This window comes from Lissotriton helveticus, assembly GCF_964261635.1.
Source record: "Lissotriton helveticus chromosome 1_1 unlocalized genomic scaffold, aLisHel1.1 SUPER_1_unloc_25, whole genome shotgun sequence".
In the NCBI taxonomy this organism is placed as follows: domain Eukaryota; kingdom Metazoa; phylum Chordata; class Amphibia; order Caudata; family Salamandridae; genus Lissotriton; species Lissotriton helveticus.
The window spans coordinates 261365-272136 of record NW_027611665.1 but is presented as its reverse complement, the minus strand read 5'-3'; the positions used below and the strand labels follow the sequence as shown (position 1 = coordinate 272136).

The 10772-nt window shown below is 43.6% G+C and overlaps 1 pseudogene; it reads left to right on the top strand.

Annotated features, from left to right (window-relative positions):
- Positions 1-3783: 3783 nt before the first annotated feature.
- Positions 3784-10539, top strand: LOC144805791 (uncharacterized; annotated as a pseudogene).
- The last annotated feature ends 233 nt before the right edge of the window (positions 10540-10772 follow it).

The window sequence follows — 10772 nt, the reverse complement described above, 5'->3', positions numbered from 1 at the left end:
GCACCTTCCGTGGGTCGTAAATAGGATTCTGGTTAAATACACCTATGCGTGGGCGTGGCGGTGTAGCTGGTCGTGGCCCCGCTGTCTTCTGGGGAGCGTGGTTCTCCCGGATTCGTGTGCCCCTCTGCTGTTTCAAAACACTGCTACTGCCTCCAGGTCTGCGAGCGTTTGTGGCGAAGCGGGAAACGCAAGAAGTATTTAGGCACCTGTGCGTGGGTTTGGCGGTGTAGCTGGTCGTGGCCCCGCTGTCTTCTGGGGAGCGTGGTTCTCCCGGATTCGTGTGCCCCTCTGCTGCTTCAAAACACTGCTACTGCCTCCATGTCTGCGAGCGTTTCCCATGCACATATCACTTAAGGAACTCTGAATCGTGCTCCACATATGGCCAGACATGGATGCTCTACTGCTAATGCTGCAGAAGCAGAATTGCTGCATTCCAGGCCGTCCGGCTGAGGCCTCAAACAACTGTCCTGGACGCCCTTATTAACTGAAGGAGGACCAACCCTGCCCTTTTGCGATACCACGGAAGGATACCCATTTTAGAGACTACTTTATTACTCTTCCTTCTCCTCTACCGCCTTCTTCTTGTGCTTACTGTTCCCTACTTGCTCTCCTCCTGTATCCGAGGCCTCACTAAGGTGCAATGTCTCGACTACTCGCAACCCCTACCTCTGCTGATCCTCTGCCTTCTGTCTTTCTTCGTATTATCTTCTCATCTCTTCTGCCTACTCTGTAACTATACTTGTGGTTTGAGTCATAGGGTTCAATGCCGACGTTGGGGTGTTTTGGGGGAAGTGTGAGGGTAGAGTGATTGTCTGTAGTGGGTTTGGGCTCATGTTGTGGGAGGGGGTGGGATTGGGTTGGGGTTACTATTTTGCGTGATGCATTTCACAACGTATTGGTCGCCTGTGTCTGCTCACCGTAGGCCCATGGAGACATTTGGACTTCCCACAGCAGCTTCTCATCAAACTCCACATGTGCTAGGGGAACCGCCTTCATTATCTGAAAAAACACTCCAAGTGCACACTTGACATACGTGTTGTATGCATGTTCAGAATTGAGATTATCCAAAGTGTAAAGAGTCAGAAAGTCTAGACTATTATGTATTTCATTCCTAGCTTTATCAGCATCCACGTTAAACGCAGTTACAAAAAGACTACACTTCCCAGAACCCATTGGAATGCATGAGTACAGAAAACTGCACCTGGTGCACCGTCATGGCACACTAGGTCTCATAGTTAATCCTCCCGTGCAATGAGTACCATTGAGTTGGGTAACAACAAACATCTGCTATTCAGCGCCAGGAAACCTTCGGGTAATCGTGCGCTATACAAATGCACCTGTTATGTTATGTTATGTTGTGTTATGTTGTGTTATGTTATGAAGCAAGTCCTCTTCTCTGATAATGAACATTAAAAACAAGATGCACAGGCTTTTCTGTTTTTTTCCAGTGTTTTACTAATTTAAAATAAATACATCTTATTTTTTATCTTTAAACATTTACTGGGCTGATGTTTATCCTAAAAAAAGTTGTTTCTTTCTTTCTCTTGTTTGTTCCTATTGCCGTTTCTAATATCCGTCTATCTTCTAACTCTTTGCTCTTTCAGGTAATGTTTCATTTTTTCCTTACCTCCACACCTGTCTCGTTTACCGTCGATCTCTTTCCAACAGTCTAGTCCCTCCACACAAGCGGAACAGAGGTATGTTTGCACCTCATTAATTTTTGATGGTAGCAGACAAAAGGTTAATGTTTGGCATTTAACACCCCTTCCTGTTCCTCTATTCTTCAGACAGAGGTAGAGTGGCTGAAATGGGTTGCTCAGTACTGTGCTTTTGTAAGTCATCTTCATTGTACCCGGTTCTTTATCTCAAAATGGTACTAGGCTATAAATGTATTATTTTTGTCTGTTCTGGGTCTGTACCTGCTTTACCTGATAGCAGAGGAGAAATGTGCAAAGGAATGAGCGCACATGCTGTTAGTTACAGGCTCTTCGGTCACAATGCAGCTATTAACCCATCATCCTGCTAACCTCAACTATCACTCGTAGACTCTGTGCCTGACTTGTTCTGATAGGGAGCAGCACTGATTTTTTGGCTAGGTGTGTGCTGTACAAATACCACATGCATAATACCTTTTTTAAAGGAAGAACACTTTGGTGCCAGCAACCTGTGCTGCTGTAGTAAGGCCCAGCTGAAATAGTAAAGAAATCTGGTGGCCGCCCCACGCTTTGGATCATTTGTCGGTGCGTTTTGCTCCATTAATTTATTTTATTTTACATTGTTAACCTGTGCCTATGGGATTTTGTGTGTATTGGAAAAGCAGTGCTAAGCATGTGGGCCTTAGCAAAAGCTGTGTAGGGACTGTGTACTTGCTGGGCATGTGCGAGAGTCGCAGAAGGCACGTTATCTTTCTGTGATGTGGAGCGTGTGCTGTTCTGGTGCATTCTTCATCCTGTGGAATGAATGAGCGCACCTCAGTATTGTTCCATTAAATGTGGCCACGGTGGTTTGTACAGGTGATGTTGAAAAGAATGAGTGGGAGGAAAGACCCATGAAAAGTCATAGGAATTACGTGGTTCGAAAATCTTGTTCAAAGGCTTCTGGGGTAGAAAGGGAATGTTGACAGCAGGGATATGCTAGCGAGGTGCAGGTGAATAAGGGCAAGAACAGGTCCTACTTTATGGCTGAAAGCGTGGAGGGCAGCCGAGGTGTAGGAGGTCTTGACAGAGCCATATGACTTGAGCGCCTCGGGTCCTGGTCCAGGAGTGAAAGGATGCTAACAGGCTTTGGTTTTGGCTCACCATTCATGCCCTCGCTACACAGATGCACCACAGCTGTCAACTAGTAGGCCGCCAGGCTAGTGTGCTATCTCAAGCTCTAAAGTTCAAGGTGGGACAACTAAACAACAGACCAGCCCAGCCTCAAAGCTGGCAAACTAAAAATGGCTAAAAAATATTTGAGAAAAGTAAAACCACAAAGTAAATAAAATCAATAAACTGCTGCTCTACAACATAATGTGGGGGTAGTGAATGAAATCCAGGCCCCTCTGCAAACAGTCAGATTTGATGTATGGTGCAGCATTCTGATGTTCACGCTGCTGTCTTGGGTCTTCAATGTATATCTATTACTCCAAGAGCTGTTCTTGTTTTAACAAAATCTTGACCATATGCCTCTGCGTAGAGCTGTAACTAGTGTATGAGTGCTATGCGACTGCGCCCTTGTAAAAACATTTTTTTTTACTAAGTTGCTCCATGAACACTGGTAAAAACCACTTTTGCTGAAATAAATAAGATGTGGCATGTTCAACAGAATTTTTATTTAAATATCTGTGTACGGTATACGTATGAAGGTACTGTGAGCCTTCATATGTTTCAGAGATGGCAATGAAGAGATGTTTTTACAATTAAAATGTCTATGCCCGTTCCAATATGTTTCCATTTAAGTAATGTTAAATCTCTTTACATCCAACAGAAAAAAATCCTTGAATTTACAAAATGTTTAAGACCAATGAAGATAATACTGTAAATCTGCAAAAACGTAGTCCGAAATATTGAGTTCCAGTGTTCAGGAAAATATAAGTGCAGTCAGAGACAGATGAACCAAAACATAAACTGACAGATCCTGGATGAAGCGTCGAGGAAAATTCCGTGATACTGCGAGTCGGAGCTGGGCACATCAATGCCTCAAGATGAAGAAATGACCTCTAGAAAATTAAGACAACCCTGATAAACCACCTCCTTTGGAAACATGTCCAATAGCAGCTCTGATTGTGCGAATGTAGTATGTGACTACAGCACTGCTTTCATTTCTAAAGTGATATCAAACCACTATTCAGTGCTAGAGGTGCATTGTAAATGATTTCAGGCCGTTCCACAGCAACCAGAGAAAAGCACAATGGAGTGGAGCCAAACAACTAAAAGTTAAAGTAAAGAGGAGTTATGCTGTCTACAATACAGAGTACTGTCCCAATTTTCACCGACCAGAAGGAGAACAGATCTAAAGACACAATTGCCCACAAAGAAGCCTTACACACATTATAAGTGTGGCAAGTAGTTGGTGACCATTAAACTTTGTTGTTAAATCGAAATGCAAATGTGCAAAATATCACACACATACAGGGAATGCAAGAATAATACAAGTGCTTTATCAGCCATGTTGGCCCATCAGGAAGTACAGTCATGGTATGTAAACAAATATATACCCAACTCAGAGACACTAACCAAGAGCGAAGTATCAGACACATGCTGTGCGTGCTTTAGTTGGTCATCAGAACTAATGCAGCCTCAGCAAATGCACACAGGAGAAAAACAATTCAAATGCACTGAATGTGTAAAGAGCTTTAAGAAATTATCAGTCCTACAAAGACATCAACGAACACACACAGGGGAAAAACCATACCATTGCACTGAATGTGTAAAGAGTTTTAGTCAGTTATCATCTTGCCAAAAACATCAGCAAACACACACAGGGGAAAAACCATATGATTGCAGTGAATGTGAAAGTAGTTTTATGTATTCGTCAACATTAAGAAAGCATCAACAAACACACACAGGGGAAAAGCCATACAAATGCAGTGAATGTGTGAAGACCTTTAGTCAATCGGCACACCTAAAACGGCATCAGGCAACACACACTGGGGAAAAACCCTTTCATTGCAGTGAATGTGGAAATAGTTTTAGGGATTCTTCAACATTAAGGAAGCATCAGCGAACACACACAGGGGAAAAACCATTCAAGTGCAGTGAATGTCTGAGGAGCTTTAGTCAATCATCAGACCTAAAACACCATCAGAGAACACACACAGGGGAAAAACCATATCATTGCAGTGAATGTGTGAAGAGGTTTAGTCGATTATCACAACTAAAAGAGCATCAGAGAACACACACTGGAGAAAAACCATATAATTGCAGTGAATGTGGGAAGAGATTTATGTACTTATCAAGACTAAAACAGCATCAGAGAACACACAAAGGGGAAAAATTATTCAAGTGCAGCGAATGTGGAAGTAGTTTTAGTCAATCTTCAACATTAAGGATTCATCATCGAACACACACAGGGGAAAAACCATACCAGTGCAGTGAATGTGAAAGTAGTTTTAGTCGATCTTCAACATTAAGGATTCATCATCGAACACACACCGGGGAAAAACCATACCAGTGCAGTGAATGTAAGAAGAGCTTTGTTCGATTATCAGACATAAAACGGCATCAGAGAACGCACACAGGGAAAAATCATTCAAGTTCAGTGAATCTGGAAGTCGTTTTAGTGAATCTTCAACATTAAGGATTCATCAGCAAACTCACACCGGGGAAAAAACATTCAAGTGCAATGAATGTCTGAAGAGCTTTAGTCGATTATCACACCTAAAACAGCATCACAGAACACACACTGGAGAAAAACCATATAATTGCAGTGAATTCTGGAAGAGATTTATGTACTTATCAAGACTAAAACAGCATCAGAGAACACACAAAGGGGAAAAATCATTCAAGTGGAGCGAATGTGGAAGTAGTTTTAGTGAATCTTCAACATTAAGGATTCATCAGCGAACACACATAGGAGAAAAACGATACCATTGCAGTGAATGTGGGAAGAGCTTTATATATTTATCAGGATTAACACAGCATCAGAAAAATACACACAGGGGAAAAACCATTCAAGTGCAGTGAATGTGGAAGTAGTTTTAGTGAGTCTTCAACATTAAGGATTAATCAGCGAACACACACAGGGGAAGACGCATACGACTGCAGTGAATGTGAAACTTGTTTTAGTTACTCTTCAGCATTAAGTTGTCATCAGTAAACACACACTGGGGAAAACTATTCAAGTGCAGTGAATGTGGTAAGCGCTTTAGTCAATTATCACACCTAAAACCGCTTCAGAGAACACACACTGGAGGAAAAATCATTCTAGTGCACAGAAAGCCAAAGTAGTTTTAGTTATTATTCATTATTGCGGTATCCTCAGTGAACACACCCAGGAGAAAATCTATTCAAGTGCTGTGAATTTGTGAAGAGCTTTTGCCAATTTTTAACCCTACAAAGGCATCAGCAAATACTCACCATCACTCAACACGCATGGAAAAAAAACAGAGATGCAGTGAATTTGGTAAGGATTTTAAGTACTTCAACAATAATACTGTTCCATCTGTAGACATACACTGAAGCAAAAAAGTACAGTTATTGTGGAATGAAGGCTGTAGGACTTGGCCTTTTTGGTTCCCAAAACTTTTTGCTTTCCCCCTAGACTATTTTCCTGACCTAGAGATGCCAATTTAGATGCTTTGGGTACTTTGCCACTGCTGATCAGTGGCAAAGTAAACTGTAATGGTGATTGGTTGGCCATGATTGGTATGTTGCCTTACTAGTAAAAGTTCCTAGTGATGTGCACTATGTGTGCAAGGGCTAGTAATGCAAGGGTGCTCAGAGAAGGGAACTCAGGCCTTTAGTGTAGGGCCTGCGTGCAGAATGCTAAGTTAGCATGTGTCCTGACAAATGTAACCACTTGTCAGGCCTGCCCTTCCCTTTTACATACACATGGGGCACCCCTGGGTAGGGTGCTGTGTAGGTGAAAGGCAGAACATAAACTGTGTGTGTGTTATGTTCTGTAACTGAAAATCTCACCATTTCGTTTTTCACTGTTGAAAGGCCATTCTGTCCATATGACAGAATGGGGGAGGCTGGGTGTTGTGTTTGTTAGCCTAGTTTTCCGTCAGTTTATAATGGAGAGGTGAAGTTTGTTATGTATGGACTTACAGTGTCATAATGCATCTTTCTGTGTAGGTGGTTTTGTCACTGTGTGTTTAAAGCCACTCTTTTAGAAAGTGTCTGAGTTTGTAGTCTGAGCATTTCTGTGTGTCTCTGAAATGTGGATTGTCTGTCTGGAATTGAAAGGTGAGAGGAGCTGGGAGAGGTCTTGACCCAGGGAGGGGTTTAGCTGGCACCAGGCTGCCCTGCATCTGGAGAGTAGGGGGAGGAGAAGCCCTGGAGGTGAAAAGGCCTGGCTGGTGTTGCAAACCAATTTACCCATCTCCTGCTGAAGGATTAAGGCTCCAGACCCCCAGTATCAAAGGGAGAGAGGTGACACTGGGAGGGAGACACCCAGAACTGATTTAGGGAAGGGGTCAGGGACCCCTGAGCACATACAAACTTCAAAGACAGTTAGGGGTATAACTATGAGAGCTAAAACCCCTGAACGTTGGAATGAAACAGATATGGATTGAGACTGAAAAGGCTTGGACCCATTTTGTTGTCAAGAGGACCCTCTGCTAAAGAAGGAGCAACTGAAGAAACTGCAGGGGAAAGTTTAATCCTTGCTTCGTGATCTGGGGCTGGTCTGCAGTTTGCTTTTCTAACTAAGGAAGATGCTGTTGGGACAGTGTTTGGAGGTGCTGGGTCCCCCTGCTTGAAAAAAGACTATGGTTTGTGCTGTGTCTTGAAATCCCAAGGGCCCGAGGTGAGCGGGCACCCTGTTTTGGAAACTCAGGAATATAAAAGTTTCCAGAGAAGACTCTCAGATACACCGTGGGTGTGTGTTGTCTGTCTAGCCTGAGACCTTCGCAAGTTGTGCCCTGTGATCTTGGGCACCTGGAGTTCCAAGGGAAAAACGGACGCACTAGTTGCGTGTTGTGGTGCAGCCCGGGTGTTGGTGAGGAGCGCCTGGGTCTCAGAGGCACCAAAAGAAGAAGTGAATCTCTGATGTGCATGAGTGCGTGTCGTGGTGCAGCCAGGGCATTGGTGAAGAGTGCCTGGACATTGTGTGCACCGGGAGAAGAGGAGAGGCTCAAACGCACAGGGTGCGTGTTGATGTGCAAGTGGAGCCTTGGTGAAGAGTGCTGGATCGCTGTGAGCACCAAAGAAGAGGCGAGTCTCGGACGTACGGTGTGCGTGTTGAGGTGCTAGCGAGGAGTGCTGGGTTCGAGTGTGCCCCGAGTTGAAGTAAAGTCTCCACAGTGCTGAGGGTGGGTCTTGGTGTGAACTGAGACTGCCGGAGTGAGGGCCAAGTCATTGGGGCCCTCAGAGTCAATCAGCAGCAGCCCAAACCAGCAGCCACAAAAGAACTGAGCCACTGGCCCGAGTCCGCCACAACCCGTGAAGGAGTTCTGGATCACGGCCTAAGTCGCTGACGTCGGGGAGGAGAATGGGATTGCGCCCCCTCAGGTAACATTGATTAACACCAGGGGTGGGGTGTGGGCCCGGAGGGACACTCTCCTGGCCTCCCACTTCAGTCAGCTGCGCGAGCCATTGCTTCGGCTCTGATCCTGGCCCGTGCTGACCCAGGATGGGGCAGTACTGGGACCAGAGTGGGAAGCAGTACTTTTTGTGTCAACATTTGATCCATAGCGGGGGCACTGTTAACGGAGCACGTAAAACCGCTGTATTACACTTTACCTAATTGCTGCTAACGAACTATCGAACCGTCGTATGACGCCTGACCACATTTGTGCATGACAAACTTTATGCTTGGTGCGCTACGCACTACGTTATTTCTCCCTTGCATATTACCTTATTGTAATGTGGCGAATTGCATTATTTCTTCAGTGCACAGTATCTGAGTATAACGTGGCACAGAGTATTATTTCTATATTGCACTGTACAGGATTGTAGCATGACGCATTGCTTTGTTTCTTCCTGGTACAGGGCATGCTGATGGTGATACACATTGCATTATTCCTTAATTTGCAAGTACATGACTGTGGTGCTACGTATGGCATTGTTTCTCTGTTGCACTGTATAAGAGAATATCGACACGCATTGCAGCATTGTTTCCTTTTGCAACATGTGTGATTCTAGCAATACGATTTGCATAACCTTTTGGGAAATGGTTAGAAGTGAGCTTAACTGTTGGTTAAGAAGCGGTGTTTGGGATTAGAACCTACCCACCCACCGGAAATAATACTACCCATTCTTATATGTTGATTTTGTATCATGTGGTTGGAGCGTATAATTGCTTATATAAAGATTATACTCCTTTTTATCAATACTCGTATGGAGTCTATTTGTGATGACATCATGGGGTTACTGTGAGCTTGGTTGCGCATACTGAACACTCGTGCCATGGAGATAAGCCTGGCTGCTCTTACCAAGCTTCTAAGGGGGTGAGCAGGGCTATCTCAGATGGTGTCCTTACTTAGCCTAACGATGAAGCAAGGGTCCGGACACGCACGCCCCCAGCATTTGGTGGTGTCTATAGGCGATAGGGACCTCCAGTTCCAATAAAGGCATTATAGAAAATTATATCATTACAATTATCTGGGACATTCACATACTAGCTGAAAAAAGCAGATGTTAGAAGACTGAACTAGTAAGAAAGAAAAACAAGAAATATATTAAAGAAATTATAAAAGAGTATTTTCCCTGCTGTTGATCATTTCCCTACTTTTGGGGGTGAAACATGGAATACCAGAAAACATTTGGGAGCCTATATGGAAAGAAACATTGTTGGTTTTTATTCTGTGAGAGAGTTATGACAAAATAAAAATCCAAGCACACCTGATTGTGTTGCTTGTAAAAGCAACACCATGAACAATGCTTGGATTTAAAAGGGTATTTCAGCTAATTTGAGAGATTAGTGATAAAACACAAACACCCAACACACTCATGCCAATTTAACAAGCTCCTAATGGAGAATGTTCAGATCGGGTTGTGGTGTTTGTTGATTTTATTCATCATTGATGATTCTGTGACAGTGGCCAGTGAACAGTGTAGAAAGCAGGAGAAGTGAAAGCAGAAAAATGTGAGCTGCAGCTCTCAGGGTTAACCCTCGCAGTGCTGACATTTACCTCTGAAGCTCTGATGTAGAACCCTTCCATCATCATTCAATCAAATCCGAGGAGACGGAGATGTTGAAACATTTTAGTTATTTACAGGTTTCTGAAAGCTTGACGGCTAGGTAAAGAAGCTGGAATGCAGAACTACTGACTCTCTGCTTTACAGTTCTGGTCCCTTGGCCTAGAACAGAAATCTGGATTCAGAAGAGAAGGAGCATGAATGATATTTATTTCTGACACAAAGAATATTCTGTGTTTTGTTTATGAGCAAAACGGAACCCTCATTTTACATAAACCATGCTGTTGTACGCTGTTCCTGACCAACTGCGGACAAAAAGATACGACTCGTAAATTACCTCCGCGAATACCAAAAGTCGTAAAGTTAGAATTTTGTCTCAGATTACCTGTGTGAATCGGGCCCAGAGTATTTGATTCAGTAGACACACTACAGTAACTATAACTCCTGCCTTCTCCATGAACTACTTCTACTGTTTTATATTATCTCACTTATACTGTCTAAAATATTAGTGTTTACAAGAACAGTAATGCCATTGCAGATCAAATCTTTTGTGAGAACAGAGTGCATGGTAGAGTGGCAAGTTATAGTTAGAGAAGCTTGGCTACTGAATACACTCTGTATGGAGGTGCATGAGTTATAATAATTTGTTATATGTGTTATTTATAATAAAGTTCTTCAATTAGGGTTTGTTTTACCCAGACATAAATCCCCTGAACAACTAACCATGATGGTCTCTTATGCTTTTTAGGTCTAGCTTGATGGCGCTGGTTTTTGCACATCTGTTCAGCCGCGGGCCGTGCAGGTAACAGCGGTGGAGCGATGGGGCCGGGTTGGGTTGGATTTTGAGGGACGATGCTGAATAAAAATTATTTATTTATTTAATTTTCCCTCAGCATCGTCCCTCGAAATCCCCCCCAACCTGGCCTCACCTCCCCAATATTGTTACCTGCACGGGCCGCGGCTGCACCTGTTGTTATCAAGTTGTGC